The sequence below is a fragment of the Rattus norvegicus genome, chromosome 20 (genome assembly GCF_036323735.1).
Source record: "Rattus norvegicus strain BN/NHsdMcwi chromosome 20, GRCr8, whole genome shotgun sequence".
NCBI classification, from domain to species: domain Eukaryota; kingdom Metazoa; phylum Chordata; class Mammalia; order Rodentia; family Muridae; genus Rattus; species Rattus norvegicus.
The window spans coordinates 18,247,834-18,274,232 of record NC_086038.1 but is presented as its reverse complement, the minus strand read 5'-3'; the positions used below and the strand labels follow the sequence as shown (position 1 = coordinate 18,274,232).

The following is a 26,399-nucleotide window of genomic DNA, read 5'->3' as shown; positions in this document are numbered from 1 at the left end:
AAGAGACCCAATTCTGGACACATGGGGTTTTCTTTCCAGTTACTTCTACACTCAGATGAAGTACGTAATGAGGACGGTATCTTCCATCATTCAGTGCCATAGAAGAGTATGAGAGACAAGACAGTTTATGAGGAAATGAATTTACTTCACATTGGTCTACAGTCTAACAGCAGAGTACAGGCAGATGGGATTGCAGCCCTTAGCTGCCCTTAAGGTCAGATGAGCTTATCCATTCAACCTAGAATTAGACCTCATACCACAGTAGGAGGGCATGATGGGAATGACCTACTCATACTACAAGCCAGTGACCAAAGATGAAGAGGCCAAGTCCCACAGTGCCCTTAAAACAAGCCCTTAATGACCTAAGGACTCCTACTAGGTCCCACCTTGTACAGTTCTTACTAACCTAGAGACAAAGTCCTTTACACATGCCCCTTTTGGGAACACTTAGTCAACTACAGTAATGGTCAAATTTGCTAGCTTGTGCATCTGTCTGTCTGTCTGTCTATCTATCTATCTATCTATCTATCTATCTATCTATCTATCTATCTGACAGGGTCTCACCCTGTAGCCCAGGCTGTCCTTGAACTCATAATAATCCTCCTGCCTCTGCCTCCGTCTTAATGCTGGGATTACAGACATGAGCTTGCTTTTATGAGAAATTCACTTTTGTGAAAATAAACCCAGCCCTGAGATACTAATATTAATCAATTATGAATGGAGTACCCTGGTGACCTGGTGACCTCTGAGAGTCCTGCCTCTCAGAAGTGGGATCAGGTGCCAACTTTTTTCAGTGTTCTCTCTGCTCACATGTGGCAGTACCATGGGGAAAAGCGTTTTCATTTCACTTGGAGAGGCTGAAATTTTAGTTCTTACACATGACGTGGTGGGAATTTTGCTACTCCACATTCCCTTGAGCCTTTCTTTTTATAGAAATGAGAATTTCTATAAAACAAGAATTTCTATAAAATGAGCAGTGTCTGCCTAAGCCCTACCGATGTGAGCAGTCCTTCACAGTGTCTCACAGCTCGGAAGGTTCATGATGGCTATGTTTGCTCTGTGCTGCACTTTTCAAGGTGTCCTAAGGTTGAAGGTGAAATGATGGAGTAGAGACCATGAGCTTCGTTATTCTCACTGGTGGGTTTGGGTAGGTGGGTGACTAATCATACTCGGGACACTCCTGTACATGGTTGAACAAGGGACCCTCACTAACTCGTCCCAGAAACCTCACACATTGTTCCCATCCCAAATTCCAGAGGCTTTGACCATCTGTAGGCCCTGGAGCCTTTTGGTTCCTGCCATTGAAATGCCTTGGGGTAAGCATCTATGGAAATTAGACTCTTTCCCTTAGCTGTCGAAGCATGGGACCCTCTTCCTATAGTTAAGCTCTTCGAGTGCCATAAAAGACAGCTGTTGCATCCAGGGGTGAGGGGAGGCAAAGTCAGTGCACATCATGATGACTCCATAGCTCTTGTTTGTGATCTCGTCTTAGGCAGCTAGTTTCTGAAGTAGATCATTTGGTCACATTAACTTGAAGGTGTGCTTGGCTATGTGAGCTGTAAAAATCCTCATTTGTCTTCAGCCACAATCCAATGAGAATTGGAGTTGCTTAAGTCATACCAAACCTAAGAAGGATTTTGTAGTAAGAGGGAAAGAGAGGTGGGAACGCAGGAAGGGAAGAGGGGACACGGAGGAAGAATAGAAAAGAAACAAAGCAGAAAGGAGAAAAAGATAAAATACCTCATCCCCTCAGAAACATTTCACAGTGTAAGGAAAATTCTATCCTAAAAGTCAAGGAGCCCTCAAACATGGCAGGTAGGACTGTAAGACAGCAACGATGCTGTGGAGAAATGGCTTGACAATTCATCAAGATTTAAACATAGTGAACACAAATCTACCTATGGATATATTCCCAAGGGAGCTAGAAATATGTATCCATTAAAAAAAGAAACACTGGTTTTGTGTGTCAACTTGACACAAGCTGGAGTCATCACAGAGAAAGGAGCCTCCCTTGAGGAAATGCCTCCATGAGATCCAGCTGTAAGGCATTTTCTCAATTACTGATCAAGTAGGGAGGGCCCATTGTGGGTGGTGGCATCCCTGGGCTGGTGGTCTTGGGTTCTATAAGAAAGCAAGCTGAGCAAGCCAGGGGAAGCAAGCCAGTAAGTAGCACCTCCCCTCCCCACCATGGGTTCTGCATTAACTCCTGCCTCCGAGTTTCTATGCTGCATGAATTCCAATCCTGACTGCCTTTGGTGATAAACAGCAATGTGGAAGTGTAAGCTGAATAAACTCTTCCCTCCCCAACTTGCTTCCTAGTCATGTTGCTTTGTGCAGGAATAGAAACCCTGACTAAGACACTTACAAATGGAAGTTGTGGTAGATAAAAGGAAATTTCCCATTGCGACAAATGGGGACCACTCCAGCCTCGGTGAACACAAAACAATCCTGTATCCCAAGGCTCAGGGAACATTGCAGAAGAGGGGGCGGAAAGAAGGCAAGAGCAGGGATTTTGCTGGGAGATTGTGTCTGCTAGTAATATCAGAAGCTACACTCATGAGGTCTCACCAGCATGACTGCCTAAGCAGGAGCTGAAGGAGGATGGCAGCAGTGAGCATGCCAAAGTGAATGGAGAACGTCCCCAAGGCCTCAGTGCTCTACAGAGAACTATAGGCAACTGTGTAATGTGCAGGGAGGAGAGGTGGCCCTCCTCAGGAAAGAACACACCAACGAGTTGTCTAGTGCTAAACTGTCAGCTCTGAAAACATACATACAAGAAACCTATGGGTCGAGCAGGTTATGTTTAAGAATAAATATGTATGTACATATTTATATAGGCACATATATGCATATATATTTATATGATGTATATGTATATGTTTGTTATGTATTGTACACGCACATGTATATGTGCATTCATGTGTATATGTTTGTGATGATATGATATATATGCATATGATATACTTGTATATATGTGCACATGTATAGATATATGTATATAAATATGCATACTTGTAAATGCACACATATACACACACAATAACAGTGAAAAAATAAGGCCATGCATTTGAAGGAGAGTGGAAAAGGGTGTACGGCAGAGTTTTGAGGGAGGAAAGGGAAGGGAGAAATATTGCAATTATATTACAATTTCAAAAATAGAAGAAAAAAGAAAGATGCAAATAGCCCTCACATATATCAACAAAGGAATGGGGCTGGGGATTTAGCTCAGTGGTAGAGCGCTTACCTAGGAAGCGCAAGGTCCTGGGTTCGGTCCCCAGCTCCGAAAAAAAAAAAAAAAACAAAACAAAGGAATGGATAAAGTAAATATGGCATGCCCATGCAATGGAATATTGCTAACCTATGAAAAAGGGAAAAGGTACTGGTTGATGCTACAATTTAGAGTAATCTTGGAAATATTATATGATAAATGAAAGGAACCAGGCTCAAAGGGTCATATGCTGTATAATTCTATTTGCATAAAATGTCCAGAAGGCTCAGATGGATAGAGACTGCCCCTGCCTGTGGGGAGGGGTAGCAGGGAAAAGTAAGGCAGGTTTCTGATTTCTTTCTCATGTATCAGATCAAAACAGTGATAGTTGCCAACCTTCTGAATACTGTATATTGACAAACATTGAATTGTGTCCTTTAAAATGGTCAATCTGTGGCATTATAACTCAATCTTGATTTTTTATTTAAAATTACACTTACATACCAGTTCACGTCGGGGTGAGGTATGCTTTCCATAGTGTATATGGAGATCAGAAGACAACTAGTGAGATTCTCTTCTTTTCTACCACGTCGGCTCAGAGATGTAACTCAGGTCAGCAGGCTTAGTGGCAAGCACCTTTATTGACTTAGCCGTTCTGCTGCCCTTGCCTCTTACTAATAATGCTCCATCACCAAAGAATCCAGCCACACCATGCCCAGACTTCTGACCTGCAGAGCTGTGAGATCGTAAATAGATACTAAGCTATGAAATTGGTAGCAACTTTTTATGTAGTAAATAAATGCAAGTGTATCTGAATATTGGTTGTTTAATTATAAGTAACTTGATATTACCATAATAATTGCAGTTAAAATATACCCAGGGGCTCTCTGAGTCCGTTAGAATCACTTACAATTGGACTTTTGGAAGCTGTGCATTACTTACCACAGAAGAGTGTTGTGTCAACGTTTCCTGGGAAGGTCGGAGTAAATGCCTATTTTCTCTCGCTGCAGACTCAAGACCGATCAAAGTATCATCCACTCCAGTCTCGTGAACTGGAGAGTTTTGGGGATTACCTACAAGACTATGGTTGAAGGGCTTGCTTACGTGGTGTGATGGTTTATATATGCTTGGGCCCAGGGAGTGGCACTATTTGGAGGTGTGGCCTTGGAGGGGGTGTGGCCTTGTTGGAGGAAGTGTGTCACTGTGGGTGTGGGCTTTGAGAGCCTCGTCCTAGCTTCCCGGAAGTCGGTATTCTGCTAGCAGCCTTCAGGTGAAGATTTAGAACTCTTAGCTCCTCCTGCATTATGCCTGCTTGGATGTTGCCATGTTTCTGCCTTGATGATAATGGACTGAACCTCTGAACCTGTAAGCCAGCCCCAATTAAATGTTGTCCTTTATAAGAGTTGCCTTGGTCATGGTGTCTGTTCACAGCAGTAAAACCCTAACTAAGACACATGGGTAGAGATGACTCGAGGGAATCGTATTGCTAAGAAGCTCATGTAAACGTGGGTGATGAACCACAAAACCTGTATCCCTGAAGGTCCCTGAAAAATGTACAGACAGTAAAACTTGTCATTGTATTTCCTCTCCTTTGCAGTTCTTATTTGTGTGACCTTGGAGAGGGGATTTTGTGAAACTTCTAAGTTTTATCTTTCTCCTTTTGGTTTCATTTTGCTTTTGAGTCTCTTGAGCTCCCCTCTTTCAGGAGGGGCATATTTCAATTTGGGAGAATCTTCTGAATGACAAAAACAACAGCAACAACAACAGCAACAACAGTAGAGGGGTTGTGCTTAAATCAGTTTTTACACTAGAATTGGAAAAACACTTCTCAGCTACCACTGACCAGAGAGAGAAAAAGCAGATACTTTTGTGGAGTTCTGGTCTACCTCCTCCAGAGGCTGGTACTTCTTTTTAAGTGGTGATCTGGCTGTTGGAATATCTTTCCTGCAGAGGGCGCTCTCCTGCACAGTGGATGCCAAGCTATTTCAGCTTTACTTGCTATGGCAATCTCTTCTAGAATTTGTCTTTTTAGTACTCTTGATTGGGCCTCAGCATGGCCTGGGACCACACAAGCGTTTCTAGGGGATGGCCAGTCAGTCTTTGTTCCTGTCTCCCATGGCTTAGTGCTGAACAGTTTCATATGGTGTCTTTATACAGTGGTTAGTTCCAGTCATCAGTCTGATGGACTACAACACCTAGAGCATTTATGAGGCACACCTTTGGGTGGGTCTGTGCAGGCATTTTCAGGGAGAATGAGCTGAACAAGACCCACTCTGAAGGTGAACGGCACCATAACACGCTGAATAGAAAGAAGGGTAAAAGGAGAAAGCCAGTTGCACTCTCATGTTCTCTTTCCTCTGCTTTCTGAGATGTGAGCAAGGAGCTTCACCCTCCACCCTCCACCCCCTGCCATGGACCCTTACCATAGCCACAACCTTTCTTACCACGATGAATTCAACAGTGAGGCACAATAAACCTTTCCTCCTATTAAGTACTTCTTGTCAGGTGTTTGCTCACAGCAATGGAAAAGTAACCGGTCCATCTAATCATCTCTCTGTATAAGTACCAGGATACCAGCAAGCTCACTTCCATGGAGTTTAGATATTGAATGTTAATTTGTTCAGAATCATTCTCCAGTAGAGAGACACATTCTTCAGGAGAGAGGGTGCCAAGCATCAGAGTAACATGACCACAGGATCTGTGAATTATTGATGTCTACCTTTTGTGCTATCAAGGCTGGGGTTTGTCTGAAGGTAAGAACACAGTGTTTCCACTCTAGTTGGCAGATGTTTTATAGTTATTTGATGGTTTGTTGCAGTAATTTCCAACTCCAGTAAGCCCGAATAAAGAATACATAATTCAGTTACTATATTTAACGTAGATGCCCTGGTCAGCTCACAGGCAGTCCCATTCCAGTGTCTCCTGTCCCTTCCTAGACTCAGGGAACCCAATACTGGTACTGCCCAAGTCCTAGCTCAGGCTGGGGTGCTGCCCTGCTCTGCCACTGTCTGCCTGGGCTTGGGGAGGGACCTTCTCAGCAGCTCTTTGTAGAACCCTCAGACCCAGTCAGCTTTTAGTCCACACATTACTGCAGCCTTAGATCAAAGCCTCAGTCATGTATTCTGGGATGGAGTGGTGGGGGTGCTAGTGGTGGTGGTGGTGGTGGAGGAGGAGGAGGAGGAGGAGGAGGAGGAGGAGGAGGAGGAGGAGGAGGAAGAGGAGGAAGAGGACTTTTATCAGGTTAGTTGGTTCTAATCCTCATGTGGACGCCAATTTATTGCAGTAATTTCCAACTCCAGTAAGCCCGTATAAAAACCACACAACCCAGTTATTATATTTATAAGCTATCTGCCTAGGTTGGGCAGATCTATCAATATCCTCCCTTACTCTTCATCTATGGGACCCTTTGCTACTTGCAGTTTTTTTTTCTGGCCACGTGGTTCTGCTCCATATTGGCTTCCACCTTTTCCTCCCCCATCCCCTCTCTCTCTCCTTCTCCTTCCTCCCCCCTCCGAGACCTCCAGTCCCACCCTGCCCGATGGTAGGGCTCTGGTTCCTAGGACTTTCCACAGTCATCTCCGGCCCAGCTAGGTGCGTGAGTTTGGGTGAGCGGGGAGAGAACTCAGATAGGGGTTGGGGGAACACCTTTCGCTGCCTCCTGCTGCTGGTGCTGCTCCTTTTTGCCGCTGCTGCCATTTTGGTTGCCTGGATCATGCTGAGCCAGGAGGGGACTGACTGGCAATGGGTGCAGGGGAGCTTCTGGCAGTGATATCAGGAGAGCAGATCTCTTCCCCAAGCAGCAGTGTTACAGCTCTTATGACAGAAACCCTCAGACAATGGAATGCTTCCTGCACACCTTTAATTCTGAACATGACTCTTTTTTTTTTTTTTGGTTCTTTTTTTCGGAGCTGGGGACCGAACCCAGGGCCTTGTGCTTCCTAGGTAAGCGCTCTACCACTGAGCTAAATCCCCAGCCCCCGAACATGACTCTTAAATACAGGTTTTTGGATGGGTCAGTGTCTGACAGCAGGCACTTCCTATTGCTTTGGCCTGAGAGCTTGGGAAGACCTCATCTACATATTCGGAGCGTGGTCCTGTTTCTATGACTGATCAGTCATGAGCCTACATGACCTGTGGTCACATCCTCACCTATGGAGGAGGGGCTTGGGCCATTGCCTTATATGACTGGTCTGTCTCAAACCTCCCTACAGGGGTCCTTTGGGGGGGGGTGCACAGATATCCTGATATCCTGAGGCCCTCATATCCTGGGAGATTGGAAATGAACCTGCCATTCCTTTTAGGGTCTCTTGGGGATTTGACCCCTCTCGATCAGGAATCAGGGTACCTTTCACAGCCCACCGCCCTACACCCAATTAGAGGTTCCAGCCTTTATTTAACCAGTTAGAATGGAGAGAAGGTTCAGCAAGATCACCTGGGTATGTGATCTACCCTGGGGTCAGTCTCTCTTGAGGAAGCAGAATTAAAACAAAATACAAACAGTACCAGGGAAACCAACAGAAACAGCTTACAGGGTGAGTTTGTGGCCAAAGACATGGCTTTTCATACCTTAGAATAGAGAAAATAGAGGCTTCCATAACCCAATTACTTTGCAGGTATTTAATTTTTTTAGAGTGATGCCCAGGTTAACATTGACTCATTCTGTAGGCATGGATGAGAAAACCTTGGACCCCTTGGTAGCCTCTCTCTCCTCAGTACTGTGATTATAAGAATGTGGCACCTTAACCAGTTTATACTGTGTTGAACCCAGGATTTTGTGCATGCTGGGCAGGTTCTAGAGAACTCACTCTTCCATGAGTTGGCCAGGTAAAATTGTTTTCTTTATTTTTTAACTTGACAGAAAATCCTGCATAGTTGCTGTATGGTATCTAATGCTTTAAAGCAGGTCTTTGATGTAGATTTGCTAAATCAAGCTAATTAGCACCTGTGTTAGCTCACATATTTATTTTGTAACGGGAACATTGAGAAGTAGAGTTTTATATTCTTTGACTAAAATCTCCTTTTCCTCCCCTCCTCTTTGTGCTCTCCTTCAGATTCTGGTAACTACTGTTCTAGTCTTTTTTTCCCTTAGGAGTTCAACCTTCCTAGATTCTGCATGTGATACAGGAAAGCATTTGCCCTTTTCTGTTCCGCTTATTAACAAAATATCTCCCATGCTCATCTGTATTGTTACAACGGACAAGATTTCCATTTTGAAGGCTGAAAGCTGTTTCATTGTGTATCACTGTGTATATGTGTTACCCCTCACCACCATCCCTAGCCCCAAACCCACCCCTACTCCTATCCCAGTCTTGAGGGTGGAATACAGGCCCTTGGGCCTGCTAAGCAATTTCTCTATCATTGAGCCACATCTAACTCAGATCTGCCCTATTTTTTTAAAATATTCATTTATTGATGGATACTTACCATCCAGGACTACTTTAAACTTTTCTTCCTCACAGATAGCAATGTCTGTTTTAAAAATTGAAATCTGTGTTGACTTGACTTTTAAAAAATGTATGATCTCTCTCTGTCATATGAGTCTAAACATAGATATGTCCGATCATTTCCTATTCAGGCATTAAAGTTGATTGTCTATGTCTGCTTCAGATCTTGTCTTCAGCTAAATGAAGCGTTTTGGGTTCAAGGGAGGACACTGAAGTGGATTGGTGTTTGAGTTTATTTGAAGAGTTATTAACCCTATAGGCAGACACCAGCATTTGGGAGTGGGGACTTCTGAGAAGAGTTTAGCCCCACATGGCCAAGTGGTGACCCCCCCCCCCCATGGTCTTTACAGGAAGGAATTTGGAAGGAGATTGAAAAGTTTCCCTCCTTGGCTAAAACTGGTCATCGTTACAGGTAACCTGTGAGTGGCCAGTTGAGGGATGGTAAGTAGCCATTATTGGAGATTCAGAGTAGGAAATCAAGAATCTGAGACCCTTTAATACAGTTTTTCATGTTGTGGTGATGCCCCCAACCATAAAATTATTTCTTTGCTACTTCATAATTGTAATTTTGCTACTATTATGAATCATAATGTAAATAAATTTCTGATGTGCAGGACATCTGCTTATACAACTTCCAAAAGGGGTTGTGTCCCACAGGTTGAGAACCACAGATCTAGAGGAATGGGTCACTTGACCTCTAGGAACCGAATTGCTGTGTTTTCAGCAATTGTTTGTTTATCCAAAACAGAGGCCCTTTTCCCATGTATGTTTTCACATGGTGTGGCCATAGCTAACATTATACATCTCTTTGCTTTTGTATTTGCTCAACAGAGTGAGAGGCATGGGAGGAGGGCGAGGGCTTATTTGCCTTGTCTCTTGCTGAACTCGAAAGGACTCTGGTCTTTCTCATCTAAGCCATTAAGGAGACAGAGACACACATCGAGTCTTCCCCCTTTCCGGTTTGCAGCCAAGAGCCAAGAAGAAATGCCAGATGCATGGTGCTCATGACTCATCACCCAACAGGAAGATGTCTTAATGGCAGTCATTTAATTTTCTTCCCACTCTCTGTGTGGGCCTTGGTTCTACATTACTTGACCCTGAGAGCCCATCAGAGGAATCCAATCATGCTCTATTCTCTGGTGCAAAACTTGAGCTGCCAAACTGCAAAAAAAGGAACAAAACTAAAGATGATTCAAAAGGACAATGACAGATTGCACTCCCTGCTCCAGTTCCTATGTCCCCAGCTTCCCTCAGAGGAAAACCCTTCATTCCCATGAATGTTTTCCTCAGACCTCTTTCTTCCTCATACATAGTGACTTTCAAGGCATTACACAAAGCATGTATTTCAATACACATCAACTTGTGCTCCCCCTATCCCCCATGCACATAACTGAGCCAGGGTAAAATCATCAAGTGCCCAAGACTACTTATTGTGCATACAGTTATAGGGACCCTGTAAATCCCCCAAACCACAGAAAGGTTAAGCAGCCCAGAATCCCGGCAAAGTCCATCCCTTTATCCATCCCCATTGGAGCTCCCTGTGCCTGTGGCTTATGATGAAGAATGGGAGGAGCCATCCTTCTGAGCCTGCGGGGACACAGAACCGTGAAGGATGCTGTAACTTCTGGCACATCAAAAAAAAAAACAAAACAAAACAAAACAAAACAAAACAAAAAAAACCCAAAAACAAAAACCAAAAAAACAAAAACAAAAAACAGAAAAACAAAAAAACAAAAACAAAAAAACAAAAAAAACTCTAAGATGAGACAGAAATGTGCGAATCTGTTGCTCCAGACCTTGTTGCAGGTTAGGGTTTCCACCAAATCAGGAAAAGGAAGAAAAAAAATTTTTTTAAAGCTTAGCTCAAAGGTAAAGGAAACCGTTGATGGGTAAAAGGGAGAAGCCATAATTGTTCTGGTGCAGTCAGAGGCCAATGGGTCTCCCACTGGTCAAGACTCTTTACACTGGGCTGAGTATGGTTTGCTTAGTTGGGCACCGGGCCACCTTAGCCTAGTGCCCTCAATTAATTATTTTAAATGCATCGTGCACTGGTAGACACCTAGAATGATAACACCGTGGTCATCTTTGAGACAGCTGTGCAGCACAGGAGGTTAAACAGTAATCCTGACTTTCTTCTCTGACAAGTTTCTGTTTCCCTGTCCCAAGCCCCTAGCCTCTTGTGTGGGGGAAGCTGGCTGGAGGGTACACAGGATTTTTACTGTTTTTGTAACTTCCTGTGGGTATTGTTGCAAAACAGAACATTTATCTTAAGGATAAAAAGGCAGGATGGCACTGGAGCATGCTAACACCCACAGATGTAATTTTCTCTCCCTTCGCTGCTTGCCCTCTGTGGGCAGATTAAATGGGAGGCCCATTTGTCAGGCAAAGAGGACTGTGAAACAGGTTTGTCTCTCTACTGTCCCCAGGTGGTTAAAAGGGAGAGAGGTCTAATAATAACTGGCAGCATTAGGCTTGGACATTCAGGGCTCTTGGGCATGCAAGCTCTCTCAGACCAACATTAGCTCCTTACTGACTTCCCTGTAAGTGAGGAAGAGGAGAGCTGGGCAGCTGTGTGCGCAGTGCATGATGGATGCTTGCTGTGATCAAGAGAATTAGCTGCAGCTCAGTTCATAAGTGCGCATGCGTGCATGTGCGCGTTACAGCCCTGTGTGCTAATAGGTCCCACGGCCCATTTCTTCCCCCTGTAGTCTTCAGCCTGGGTCTTTGGCATAGTAGAAAGTTTATAGAATACCTACAATGTGCTGGACATACAATAACATGAAAGAATACTGGTGGTCATCTAGAGGAAATGCTTTCCCTGGCGAGAACAAAAATTTGGGAGCCAAGAAAGCTAACAGCTAGCTTACTTCCTGGCTGGGAAGGCCTAGGGCTGTGAGTCTGCTAAATATTCTGTCTCCTATGTTTTATAGGGCTCCTGGCTCCAGCATTTTCCCGTATTGGTTCTGTTTAGAAATCCCAATCCGTGCCTTCCTTACCATTTTCCTCAAACTGCCTTCTGGGAACAAGAAGTCGTCTTCTTCATAAGAGCGAGGACGTTTTAACAGTATGCATTAATTCTTGTTTTCGCAGCCCGTGTCTTCTGAGGTTAGCTGGGGATTCGGTTTTCCTCCCCAACATCCACATCACTCTTGGAGTGATGAAGGTTTCGAAGAGGAATCGGTTCAGAGAACGAACTTCACATCACTTGCTCATTCTCTGAAAACAGAACCACAGTAACCCCATCAGACAGATCCACACCCATACAATCATTCCACGGGGTAGAAAAAAACCCAGTTGGCGTGGTTTGAATATGTTTGGCCCATGGGAACTGGCACTATTAGGAGGTGTGGCCTTGTTGGAGTGGGTGTGGCCTTGGTGTGGGTGTGGTCTTGTTAGAATGTGTGGCTTTGTTGGAGTGGGTGTGGCCTTGTTGGAGTGGGTGTGGCCTTGTTGGAGTGGGTGTGGTCTTGGAGTGGGTGTGGCCTTGTTGGAGGAGTGTGTCACCGTGTAGGCAGGCTTTGAGGACTCTTAATGCTCAAGCTCTGCCCAGGGCAGGAAAGAGTCTTCTAGCAGCCTGCAAAAGAGAACCTCTTCCTGATTGCCTTTGGATCAAGATGTAGAACCCTCAGCATCTTCTCCAGCACCAAGTTTGCCTTGAGGCTACCATGCTTCCTGCCATGATGATAATGGACGCTCAGAACCTGTAAGCTAGCCCCAATTAAATGCTTTCCTTTGTAAGAGTTGCCCTGGTCATGGTGTCTGTTCACAGCAATGGAAACCCTAACTAAGACACCAGTCAGTAGCATTTGGCAGCAGACTGGGGCCTGGAAGAAAGCGGCTGATCAGGTTTCAATATGTCTGACCCATGCTACTTACCACCTAAGGAAAGTGCCACAGCATCTCTTTAGCTTTGGATCCTTTCTAATTTGCACTTACCTCATGTTGGTTTCAAGGATTTGTTTGGACAAAACCACAGCTCAGGGTACTTGACAATCTAGAGTTGGGTATTAAGCACAAGAAACGCATGAGGTTTTCTTTTTGTTTTGTTTTGTTTTTTAATGTGTGTAGGTGCATGCTGTGCACCATATGCATGCAGTGCCCAAGGAGCCCAGAAGAGGGCGGCAGGTCCCCTGGGACTGGAGTTACGAATGGTTGTGAGCTGCCATGGGGTCCCCGGGGTCAGATCTCAGTCCTGCTGGGCCATCTTTCTGGGTCTGAGAAAAGCATTTTAATTGAAATTGAGTTATCAATAAATTATAAATCAAGGAGAAGAAATAAAGCATTTAAAAAGTGGCCGGAGAGATGATAAGGTTGCATTTCCTAGGCGCCCTGTGAGTGGACGCAGCCAAGTGCGATTTGGCCACATTTTGTAATGACCCGTAAAAACATGGAGAGACTCAGGACAAAATGAGCGCCCAGCAACTGCCAGCGTGGTGTAGACGGTCTGGAGATGAAGCTGTGTCATACACAGGTGCTACTCGGCACTCATCCTGAGAACGAGCCAACATCAGGACCAGTTTGGAGTGTAAGAACTCAAGGTCTAGGCGGATGGTTTCTGCTGAGCGGGCTTTTCACTCCCAATAAATGCAGGTCTCCTTGATCTGAAGAGTTGACCCCCAAGGGACGCAGAGAGAGCTGCCCTCAGAGAAGCAGCCTCTGTGCCTCCTAAGGACCTCTGGGACTGGAGGACAAGTGGAAAGATGGGCAAAGAAGAAATAGATTGGCGCTGGTGGGATTGCTCAGTGGGCAGAGCACTTGCCTTGAAATCAAGACAGACCAGAGTTGAATCCGCAGACTCCGTGTAAAAAAGAGCTGGATAAAAGTGGAGACAGGCGGGAGCCCTGTGGCTCTCAGGCCAACCATGCTAGCCAAACTGGAGAGTTCTGTGCCAGGAGAGGATCTGTCTGAAAAGTAAATAAATGCAGATGGTGCCTATGGAGTAGTATTCCAAGCTTTCCTTTGGACTCTGCGGATGCATGGGAGCGGTGTGCGCATGCGCTCTCTCTCTCTCTCTCTCTCTCTCTCTCTCTCTCTCACTGTCTCTGTCTCTGTCTTTCTCTCTCTCTCTCTCTCTCTTTCTCTCTCTCACACACACACTGTCACACGTGCACAAAAAAACAGATTTTTTTTTTAAGAAGAAAAATGACATTTCCATTTGATGAGCCTGCTGGGCCCTAAAGCAAGATTATGGTCTATTTATCAAACAGGTAATTCAAGAAATAATGAGTATTTAGTGTTGATATAAATTTACCAAGGAGGAAACGCGCACCATTAAAACTGAATCCCTTTCCTGATAAGCTTGCCAGAGCACTAGATTCAGATTTATGCGGCGTGTCTGGCTGTTCCTAAGGTGATGAATGATTTCCTTTCTGCTCCCAGAGATTAGAGGAATAAGCAGACTCTAACGATCTGAAAGCTGATACCGGGGCATCAAGAATGATGAAGCTGGACATAAATCCCCAGTAATTTACCATGGCTCCCGCCCTCACGCCTGCTTGCTTGATGTGTCGTTATATTAATGATTTAGCAAATTACATTAATGGAAAGCCAACCAAGTCTCAATGGGAGAAGAAACTTAGAAGAACGTTTCAAAGAGGCTGAGGGAGATGAGTGTCGAAAAGCTCTTGGCTGACTTGCATGACGAGACAAAATTGCAGAGAAATGAATGAGCTGCCTTATGCTCAGTGCGGCAAATCTAGCAGGGGGTGGGGGTGGGGGTTGGAGGCGGGGCGGGGACCGGAAGGCAGACTCATCACCTGCTGGCTCTGTGACGTCGTCGGACTGAGCTCTTTCGTGTCTTCCTTTCCGCACTTGGCGAATGGGTGATTATGAAGGAAAACAGTCGTTTGGATGTGCTATGAAGATAAAATGAGTTAATAATGTTTAGGTGGTGCGTACACTAACCTACTTTCTAATAAACTCTGGGCTGGACAGTTATTGTTTCCTTATTGTTCTAGTTTCTTTGTTGCTCTTGTAACAGACCCATTTCAGAGTTTCGCCTGTGCAACTTTCCAGTAGGCGACAGCTGCGCTGCAATGGAACTGGTAAAGTAAGCACTTGGCAAAGCTGTATTTTAAAGCGAGTACTGTGCTTTAGCCCACGCACGCACGCACGCACGCACGCACGCACGCACACGTAAGTCCATCTTATCAGGGCGGTAGATGTGAGGGGAGGGTGAAGTAAGCCTGCAAAGGAAGGTGAGTCCCCCATGAAGACGCCTCCTGAATCTCACCGCTCACAATTATCCCCAAGAGGACTCAATCATTGTCATCAAATAGCCCAATAAGCCACAGGCCGGTTCAAAATGGAGGGAGCATTAGAATTTGGATCTAATATACACCCCACGGGCTCATGTGTTTGAACATTGCTAGTTGGTGTTGCTGTTCGCTGTCGAGATGGCAGAACTCACGAGAGGTGAGATTTAGCCGGAAGAAGAAAGACTTGAGGTGTGCGTCCAATACTGATAGCCCGGTCCTAATTCTTGTCTTCTCTATCTGCTTCCTGGTCCTGTGAGCTGTGAGCAAGGAGACTTACTCTACCACTGCTATGGCCACCAGCCCCCCATGCTGCCATGACTTCCCCTCCCGGATGCCCTGTCCCTTTACACAGTGGCCAAGGCACGTCTTTCCTACTGGACCATGGATCTTGCCAGGCATCTGCTAATTATAAACCCGTAAAGGAAATCTAACTGTGAGCTGTGGTCACATGGTCAGATGCTTGCTATGGGAGTACAAGCCCTCCAGCTCCCAGTGCCAAGGTGTGTTGTAGAAAGGGGGTGGGGCAAGGCATATGGCTGGATCATAAGGAACAAGCAGTTGGCAGGGAATGCTTGTAGGGAATCTGGTCTGAGCTCCCTAAACATTGGAAATAGTAGCCTAGGGCTTTGGTGACAGTTGACCTAAGGAGGCTTGCAGGTGATTTCTTATTGCCTGTGCCCAGGACTACTCGAAGCCTAACCCTACCTGCCCTTGGGGGTTGGAGGTGAGGTGGCACAGGGTCAACGACACAGACTCCAGGAGCAGGTGAGAAATGTCACATCAAGCTCATCTGAACATTGTGAGCTCCCCCAAAACTCTCTCCCTGTACCCCACTGGTCCCTAGAAAGCATCTTCTCCAAACAGCAGTTCCTGATTGGCTGGCATTGTCTGCACCCTGGTCTCTCAGGCAGTCCTCAACTAGGTCCTCCTGCAGGAGATGCCCTTGTGGCTGGGTGATCCCCTGGCATTTACACAGAGGTGGCCCCACCATTCCTGCTACAATTCCTGTTTCATTAAGACAGTGGTTCTCAACTTTTCTAATGCCTTGAACCCTTAAATGCTGTTCCTCATGCTGTGGTGACCCCTCTCCCATAAAACCATTTTCATTGCTACTTCAGAACTGTGATTTTTTTTTTGGTACCGTTATGGGTCCTAATGTAAATGTCTGTGTTTTCTGATGGTCACAAGGCAACCCTTGTCAAAACATCATTTGGCCCCGAGAGGGGTTTCGAATTCATGGGTTGAGAACCACTGCACTAAGGCTGGCTCAATCCATACCAGAAAGTGGAGTCAGCATGGAAACTTGTCCGAAGAGAGACAGGGGCTGAAACTGTAATTGGCCCCGGGACAATTGGTTATAAGGGTCGAAATCTGTCATCTTTATCATGGAAGGATCCTGGAAGAAAAAGATTCTAAGTGGACCCGAGAATAGAACCTTTAGCAGCTGCTGGGTATTTTGACTAGTGTCCATAGGTGGAGGTTAAATTGCCAGCTGTCACCAGTAAAGAAAGGAATCGGAATGACACAAGTATATAACTTTGTTTTTCCTTTTTAGCTGTGGTGTCCACAATCTCTGGTCCAGCTCAGTTTCTCCTGTCTCAACGGTCACCAACCATCTTCTCTATTCGTACTCGTTTGTCTCCAGGAACCTACTCTTCTGACCCTGGTCCTGCCCTGCTCTTCTACCTCAGCCTCTGCGGGCTCTTTCTAATGTCTCCTGTCCCAAAAAATTCAAGGAGCAACTGACACTGAAGGGCACTGGGTCTTTTAAGGGGAGGGCATAAAAGAATAAATCATATTACACAGCTGGGTGTAGATGGGCAATTGGGGGCTGTAGTGACCACCGTTAGACGGCACATTTAGGAATGGGTGGGTTAGGTAAACCGTGGTGTCCTTCTGTTTCCCCAGTGCATGTTTCCTCCAGAGCTCACATAGACACAAAAGACAGAACCTAGCCAGAGAGACAGAGACAGAGACAGAGACAGAGAGACAGGTTCTGGTAGCAGCAGAGTCGGGGGAGTGAGGGCTGGAGGGGGGGTTTAGCAAATTTAACACTGCTAATGAGAGACCTCTATTCAGAAGGATGCAAGGGAGGCTTCTCGAGGCTAGAAATGTATAATAAGCCTGCTTGAAATAATTAGTAATTAGCCATAAGCTCGCGGTTTCAAAAATAGCAGGTTTTGAAGTACTTGGGTCAAGTCCAGCAATGCTTCGCTGATCTGATAACTCCAGCATCAGACATGCCAATGTGGTGTTCTCCTGACAATGACAGAAAAGTGTGACCTTGAAAGGGAAGATAATAATCGGTGTGCATTACGTGGAGGTTATTTAAATATATTGAAATATATATTAATGATAATGCGAATTAATGATATTGGTTCTTATTATCGAGATGTCTATTATGTGGGGACATCTGGCAGGCACTGGGTTATCCCTGAGGATGGGGTGCTTTTCTGTCCCCTCTCTGTGGGGAGTCAATGGACCAGCTCTCTTAAAGTCACCACCGTGCTCACGCCCCTTTCCCAGAGGTCTTCAAGTGTGTTTGCTTCGTGAGCACAAAATGGCCATCGATCCTCACAGGGTGGCTCTTGCCTTCTGTTTGAGGCAGAAAAAAGATCTTTCTACTCAACTCTACCAAATCCCTGAGCAAACTAAGGACTCACGTGGGCCTTTCCCTATCCAAGCTTTTAACTACTTCTCCAGGACACTCCAGGTCTTGATTCAGTCATTGAGGAAGAGAGTGGTAACCATTTGGGGGAGGGGAGTAAGACCTTGAATTCATTCATCTGAAAGTGGAGGATCTGTGGACCTAGGATCTTGTATCTATTTTTCCCTACAATATTTAAAAGTTATATTTTAGTGTGTGTGTGTGTGTGTGTGTGTGTGTGTGTGTGTGTGTGTGTGTGTGTGTGTATACTCTTGTGTAATCTTCGTGTCATGCCATGCACACGAGGGACTGAGAAGACAACTACTTTTGGGAGTCAGTTCTCTACTTCCCCGATGTGGGACTTGGGAATTGAACTCAGATCATCATGCTTGGCAGCAAGCACCAGTAACCACTGAGGCATCTTGCTGGTTCGTCTTCTGTGTATCTTAGCATAATGCAGCAGCAGCCCCCAAATTAACAAGCACAAAGAAAGCTAAGGGGCCAGAACATGCGTGCCGGGATACCAAGCTCTCGGGAGCCCACTCTATCTCCTGTTCCCTTGACCAGGAACGGATGAGGGTAAGAGAAAAATGGGTCTGGCAGCCTCGTTTTTGCCAAAGCCATTGCTGGATCAAGGAAGAAATTGGAAGAGGTGAACAGGAGCGGCCGTCTCCATAGCAGACCGGAGAGAGCATCATACACAGTAAACTTTCCTGCTGAGATTCTATGGGATTCTATGGCAACAACTGGATGCTCCCTTACTGTGGAAGGAGGGTGTTCTGGCTGTCTCAGACAAGCACCATGATCAGAACGGATGGAACGACCACCACTCTAAACATCCTTTTCTGGCTCTTTGCTGGACCACCCCCCCGGGGGGCAGCAAATATCCACAATCATTAGAAACAAGGTCTTGGGACTCCTAAGCAGATACTGTGTCAGCTTCCAGCTTCCCAGGGACTGCAAGGAATAAAACTAAAGAGCTAAAGACCAGATCATCTTGAAATTTTTTTTTAAAGTAGTTGATGTCTGCTTTTGTTGGTACAACGAGAATGAACAGAACCTGGACTTTGCTGGAACGCGTCTGGAGATTGGGGCGGAGTCACATTGTCACCTGCAAGACCATGTTTAATCTATGTATTTCAGTACAGACTAGTTCTGCACTCTGCTCTGTGGCTGAAGGGCAAATGCTGGCCCTTGGCCTTTTGTCCCAGGCAGCCATTTGGAAGATTCTAGTGCAAAGTTTTTACGCTTTTTCTCCAGGTTCTTTTCAGCTCCGGTAACTTCCGTTCAGCGAGGGTGAAATATAGAAGTGAATTCTTTTCTGCGCTGTGCTTTGCGTTTTCGAGGGTCTGAGAATGAGTCCGATTGTCATTACGTGTCTTCATCTCCCAGGGTGGCTGAGGTGGCTAGCCCTCCACTGAGGGAACCTTCTGGATCTGTGGTGTAGACCAGTGCTTCCCAGCCCTGTAGACTTGGCTGGTGTTTTTGAGCAGATGTGAAGCAGGTAGGGACACTTTCCCTGCCTTCCAACCTGGCTCCAAAAGCGAGTGGTTTTAAGGCCCTAACGCTAGGTGGCGCCACCGGGCAACGGGAGCCTGATTCCAGAATGGCTGCCTGCTCCACCCTGGCCCAGGACGGTAATAAACTTTTCCGTTGTCCCCTAAGACCTTTGTAGCATATTCCAGCGCAGACTAGTACCTTCTTGTCAACTGCATCCACGATTGTTCTGTGGGACAAACTAGTAGACGCTTGGCCCAAACTTTTGAACGAGTAGATTTTCTTTCAGGATTGTGTGTGTTTGGATTTATTTCCTGCTGGGGACTGAACAGCACACCTTGCTATCACCGAGCAAGCGTTCTGCCGCGGAGCTCTATCTCCGGCTCCATTTTTACGTTTTTTTGGTTTTTTAAATTTTGAGACAAGTAAGTTCCTTTGGTGGTCTTGAACTCACGATCCAGCTCACACGGTGATCCTCTGCCTCAACCTCGTAGCTTAGATGCCAAGCCTGTTGCTGGAGACCAGAAGCTTTCAAACCCAGTGCAGAGGAGGAGTGGCTAAGAACTCTTTGGCTGGCCCCATGGGGGTGCGCGCGCACGTGATGCCTGAAACAGCAGGGTGGTGGGGTCTGTAGTTCCTTTAGATGGTAGCTGTAGCACTAATACAGTCCTTCCAGGGAAGTCAGGGCCTCGCCCACACAGCCCGCGGTGCTAGCGAGCATGGCTGCAGAGTTTCCTTCTCACCTGTAAGGGCTTGGAGTTTCCGGGAAGCCTTTGGTCTCAGGTGACAGCCACCTCAGCCAGAAGACCCTTCTAATTCCTCCTCCCTCTTCCTCTTTTGTGTCCCCATAGCTCAGCTCTGACCTCCAGTTTGGGATCTGGCCCAACTGTTGAGCTTTCTGCTTGCCACTTGCCCCATCTGACAGGACCCCGTGACGTCACACACGGATCTGTGTTAAACTCACAGCCAGGGCGAGGCACAGGGCTAAACCGATCCAGGCCACTTCCAGTTGAATTTGGAGCAAACACGGCAACGTTTGAAAGGCACAACTCAACAGAACCTTTCGGGTTAGTTTAATGCACGGCGGCATTTGTTTCTGTACTTTAAATGGAAATACTTTGGAAGATTAAGCTGTATTTTTCATCTTGCTTGCTACTGTGTTGGTTTTCCAGTTCTCAGTGAGCTTTCGTTTTACAATAAGAGGAGGATTTGAACCGGCTTTCAGGTCACAGGAAAGTTGTGATAGCTCCTCCTGTTTTACTTGATTGACAGCTTGCTTTGGAACTGCTGTTTATTAACTAAACCCAAGTTTATTTGTAGATCTTAGTCTTTTTTTTTTAACCTAATGTTTTCTTTATGCACCACCCTCAAATTTGAGACAGGGTCTTGCAGTGCAACAAAGGTGCCCCTCAAACCTGACATCCTCCTGCCTCGGCATCCTCTTGCTGGGATTACAGGTGTGTACCACCCCCTCCCTGCTATCAATGTGTTACCATTTTGTTTTACAGGAGATAAGAATTTCCTTTTAAACCAGTCTTTAACCTACTATTGCAGGCGTGTCTAGCTACCAACAGTCTTTTTTTTTTTTAAATCCCAGTACCCCACGATACCTGCTGCCACTGGGTCTTCCTTCCTTTGGCTGTGACAATGTTTTCAGATTTTCCATTTGTTCTGGGGACCTAGACTGTTGGTATTTAGTCTAGGCTCCGCCCCACAGTTACCTGGCAACAGCCAGGTATGCCTGAATCACTATAAAAAGGGGCTTCTTGCCCCCTCCTCTCTCTTGGGCTCCTGCCCTTGCTCCTTTTCCCCCTCTCTCTCCCTGTTCTCCTCTCCCCTCCGTCTCACATGCTCATGGCTGGCCTCTACTCTTCTCTCCCTCCCTCCCTCCTTCCCTCCCTCCCTCTTCCTCCTCTTCTTCTTCCTCCTCCTCCTCCTCCTTCTTCTCTCTCTCTCTCTCTCTCTCTCTCTCTGCCTTTCTCTGTCTCTACTACTCCCTCCCCCGACTCCCCTCCCCATGTCCTAAATAAACTCTATTCTGTACTATATCATCGTGTGACTGGTCCCTCAGGGGTAAGGGATGCCTCAGCATGGGCCCACAGAGGCACCCCATTTCCCCAAACCATACTGTGCCTCCACCAAACACATACCTGGCTTCTCTCTTTTTTTTTTTTTAAAGATTTATTTATTTATTATTATATGAGTACACTGTCACTGTCCCCACACACACCAGAAGAGGGCATCGGATCTCATCACAGATGGTTGTGAGCCACCATGTGGTTGCCGGGACCTGAACTCAGGACTTCTGGAAGAGCAGCCGGCGCTCCCAACCACTGAGCCATCCCTCCAGCCCATGGCTTCTCTTATCTAAGACACAACAGACACTTGAGAGGTCAAGCATTCTGTGGAATGGTCTGTTGTCCCCTCTCTGACACTTGCTTGTGATCAGTCTAGTTTATGGAAAGGAAGCTCAGGAGGCACCGTTTCATCGTAGCTCATCAAAATACCCACAGTCACCAGGAGTCGTCAATGTGACATTAACTCTGGTCACAGGGCTGAGGCGCTGTTTGATTTTTCTGCTTCACGGGTCATCGGTCACTGTTTCCAGTCTGTGACTTGTACTTAAAGTAGGTTTAAAAAACTTCGAGGCTGAACGGAGTGGGGATGGGGGCATCTGCACCCTTAGGTTATCTCCGTTTTTCAGCAGCCCCCTCTACCCGTGGGCTATGAACCCCCTGGCTAGTTTGTTCTCATTGGCCCTTACACGAGACACAAACTCAAAACGGACTGGAGTCTGGCGGTGTCTCTTCCACTCAAGCTAAGCTAGGGTCTGGTGGAGTCCCTGTCACTGACGTGTTGGCTTTTGCTGTGGAAAGCATACTGAATATATTTCAAAGTGATTGCTTTCCGTCTTTCCACGGTGTGTATTGTTAGTGCGATTTTCTTGGTATCCATTACCTAATGAATGCGTTTCGTACGTGGTTGTTCCCTGACTTGACAGGGCATCTCTGAGATCAAAACCAACCCCCCACACTCCCCATCCCCTATTCTCAGAGCAGTGTGCATACAGCCTGGAGAACTTCATCCAGAAACCTGAACTGATAGCCCAGGTGGCGTCTGCCCGCTGAGCCACCCTGGGCTGTGTCTTCTGTCCCCAGTCTTTTCAAATTTCAGTGTAGGACTTCAGTTCCCCCCTGGTCTAAGAAATGTCGTTGATTTTTTTGTGGGTTCAGAATATTTTTTGTTGTTGTAAGGATGGGGTGACGGCATCTCATCCCTCAGCATTCACTTTTTGGTGTTTAAAACCTTCTTCAAGGGGCTGGGGATTTAGCTCAGTGGTAGAGCGCTTACCTAGGAAGCGCAAGGCCCTGGGTTCGGTCCCCAGCTCCGGGGGGGGGGGGGGGAAGAACCAAAAACCTTCTTCAAATGAAAGGCCTTGAATGGCAGATTCTATTGTTGGTGATCTTGACTCGATAAGACAGGGAAGGATGGGTTTCGCTCTCTGGCAGGCTATCAGAAGATGCATGTAGCTCACATGTGTGACGGTGAGTTAGGGCAGTGGGACCTTGATCACGATTCGATCATAGGTGCAGCCTCCCCTGGAAGTTTGGAGATGGAAATGCATTTAAAACCTTCCAGGTCTGTGTAAAATACCCAGAAAACCAAGTGGCACCAGGCCTGCTCCTGCCCTGGTCTCGAGGCATTTAGACTAATAGAAAACAACAGCTTTTCTGAAACTTGAGGAAGTGACTTCAAGTGTACTGGCTGGAAATTTACAAGCCAGTGCATGTAATCGTGGGCAGGAGGCAGAACCAGGGTCATTTGTTTCAGAGCCTATTTGCCAGCCTATCAGGAAGAGGGGAAGCATGCTAATCTGATTAGAGGATGTTCAAGCGGCTGTGGGGCAACTGTGAAATCTCAGCCTCTGAAGCACCCATGGGAAAAACACAGCCCTCATTCCTGTTAGATTTTATCGACAGCAGCCAGAGAACGACTCAGCAGTTAGAGATTTAAATGCCAGAGATGTTCTTTCTGAACAGAACTGAAGAACCAAGCCCCAGATGGCGTTTCTTATTCAGGGCACACAAATGCCTCCCACAAACCCCAGACAAAGATATAGAATAAGAATAAACATCTAGAATTCTGAAAAGCTGTCTGGGAAAAAAAAAAAAAACCCAAAAACCCAACAACCTGGATCCACTAATCGTAACAGATAGGAAAAGCTGGCAAAACCCAGGCAGGCAGATTTATTTATTAAGTAGCCATTTCCAATCCTAAACAGAGCCTGGATCCTTTTAGGAAGGATCTAAAAATAGTCTAAAAATAGTTCATGCCATGCACATGCACGCACACGCATGCACACGCAGTCACATACAAATGTGCACACACACACATTAGTGTATGTAATGCTAACCGTAGAACTTTGAGGCAGTGTTAACTCCTTCTCTGTCATGTTCCCTTCCAAATGACTGAGACATATCAGAAAGTTGATTTCTCGCCAAAGTTGATTCTGCCTGAGCCTTGGGTAATCAGAAAATCTTATTAAGAAGAAAATTCCATTATCGTTTAGGACTTGAGTTAATGACCTTCTTTTATCTCCTGTTCTTTGGCCTAGGGCACAGGGCTATTATTATATTAAAGGGTATTTTGGGTGTAACATCCAGGCACAAAATACAGTGGATTAATTTTTGCTTCGTCTTTAGCGGCAGAATAACTGTGAATGAGGCAATACTTGTGTGGTGTCATTCTATGGCTGCCACCTGATTCCCTGGGGATGTTTGTACATTCCAGAAGCAATTCTTCTGAACCACAAATCATTTTTGTATGTTGATGATAAATAATTCTACATGTCAAATTTTCCTAGAAACCTCCCCCCCCGTGTGTGTGTGTGTGTGTATATGTATGTATGTATGTATGTATGTATGTATGTATGTATGTATGTGTCTCAGTTTGGGTTTTACTGCTGTGAACAGACACCATGACCACAGCAACTCTTTTTTTTTTTCTTTTCTTTTTTTCGGAGCTGGGGACCGAACCCAGGGCCTTGTGCTTGCTAGGCAAGCACTCTACCACGGAGCTAAATCCCCAACCCCGACCATAGCAACTCTTCTAAAAGACAACATTTAATTGGGGCTGGCTTACAGGTTCAGAGAGGGTAGAGGAGCTTCGAGTTTTTGCCTCTTATTCTGAAGGCAGCTAGGAGAAGACTGACTTCCAGGGAGCTAGGATGAGGGTCTTAAAGGCCACGCCCACAGTGACAAACATCCTCCAGAAAGGCCACACCTCCTCCAACAAGGCCACACCTTCTAATAGTGCCACACTTCCTAATAGTGCCACTCCCTGGGTCAAGCATTCAAACCACCACAGTTTTGCGTGCGTGCGTGCGTGTGTGCGTGCGTGCGTGCGCGCGTGTGTGTGTGTTGTCTTGGAAACATTTGGAGACCTCCGCTGAGCTTCATCCTTTCCAGATGAAATGGAGCAGCAGGCCCTGCGTTCGAGAGTAGATTGGTTTGTGAAAAACCCGCTGTAAAGCTAGGGGCCTAGAAGCAGCGTTGCAGGTGCTGCCCCACTTACAGTCTAGGTTGCAGATGTAACACTGACTGGCCTTCCCTCAAATGAAGGCGCGTGTGCAGATGCTCTTGGCTATGCGTGCCAGAGCCCAACTTCCTGTGTCCTCCGTCACTTTATTTTTGAGACAGGGTCCCTTAGTGAGCTTGGAGCTTGCCATTTTGACTAGACTGCCTCCACAATCATCCCGGCTTCACACTACAGGGCTGGGGTCCCATGTGTATGCCACCACTCCCGGTCTTTACCTGAGTGCTGTGACTCTGAACCCAGGCCCTTGGCATAGCAAGCCCTTTACCTCCTCAGCCATCTCTCCAGTCCTCGGATGAAGTTTGCAACCATTCCAGAATCTATAATTAGCAAAAGAAAAAAAAAATAAATAAAAGGCTTTCATCGCTTCTGATTCATGTTAAGGAAGGTCAGTCAGTGGAAATAATAATTCTGAGGGCCTGAGATGTCACCAGTTAGTCATTTGGGAAAAGGTCAGCAGATTAAAAACAGCAGTGGTAGACACGGGTTCAAAGCCTGGTGAGACCTTCGTTAATGTAGTAAGCCAGCACACGGACTTTGGACAAGGGCATGCCTAGCTGGAAGCCACTTGGGAATCTTAACTTCTGGTGTTTTAAAGTGGCTGTTGCTTTAATAATTACCATGGTGGTGTCTGGCGTGTTTTGACAGATTTAAATCTTTCATTTAACACTTCTTATTTCACAAGCACAGGCAGCCCTGATTCTTCATTTCTGCTCTTTAATTCACCCTCTTTAACAGGCTCTCGCATCGTGTGCATGTGTGTGTGGTGTGTGCGCGCACACGTGCACATGTGCGAGTGTCTGAGGTAGAAGCACAATTGAAGAATGCACTAATGTTAATTAAGGGTGTGTCCTGTTCCTGTGCTGTGTGACATCTGGAACCTGTGCCCTTTCAGAGCAGAGACTATGTCTTATATAAATAATCACCTTTCAGCCTACCTTATGCAAATTAGTCTTAATAATCTCACAATGATGAAGAAACCATACGGGTACGTCCTGTTCACCAAGCAGGAGTATCTACTCTCCTTTCCCTCTGTGAGTTTGAGTGTCATGACCCAACAGGGCTGTTTCTTTCCCTTGATTTCAGCTGCTCAGAGATGTTGGAGGTCACCAGGCGAGAGCGTGGGCATTCAAGCCGCAATGCCTGGAGACAGGCACAGAGACACATGCTACAGTTAGGCAAGCTGGACTTTTAAAACGTGACAGAAACAAGAGCAGAAACCCCGAGCAAAGCAAGTTTTCACAAAATAAGAATTCGTAGCCAGATAATGAAAAACTTTATTACTTTTTATTCTGACTTATGAGAATAATAGACTTGTTGGGGAAAAAATTTAAACCACAGAATTATTTTTTTTAAAAAGTGTTGGGGTTGGGGATTTAGCTAAGTGGTAGAGCGCTTGCCTAGCAAGCGCAAGGCCCTGGGTTCGGTCCCCAGCTCCGAAAAAAAGAAAAAGTGTCTCATAGAGAAGATTTGAGTCCAGTTTCCAACACTCATGTCAGGGGCTGCAGCTTCAGGAAATGAGAACCTACGAGCTTTAAGGGCAGCTAGACACACACAGGCGCTCTCTCTCTCTCTCTCTCTCTCTCTCTCTCTCTCTCTCTCTCTTTCCCTCTCTCCTACTCTCTCTCCCACTCCCCTTTTTCCTTCTCTCCCTCTCCCCCTCTTCCCTCTCTCTTGCTCTCTCTCTGATACACATACAATTAAAGTTAAAATAAACTCTTAAAACCTTATCAGAGGGAAATAACCACTAA

General features: G+C 46.0%; 1 long non-coding RNA gene across 5 annotated transcripts in view; it reads left to right on the top strand.

The window, feature by feature from the left end:
* LOC120098867 (uncharacterized) overlaps nt 1–26,399 on the top strand; it is a 48,574-nt gene that overhangs the window by 17,811 nt on the left and 4,364 nt on the right. For 3 of the 5 annotated variants that reach the window (XR_010061083.1, XR_005497531.2, XR_005497529.2), the window contains one exon: nt 19,905–20,120. The exons of 1 other annotated variant lie outside the window; for it this stretch is intronic. This is a non-coding gene — a long non-coding RNA (uncharacterized LOC120098867). Of the gene's footprint in view, nt 1–16,464; nt 16,715–19,904; nt 20,121–26,399 lie in introns of those variants that run through there. One more of the 5 variants, XR_010061082.1, reaches the window with a different exon arrangement.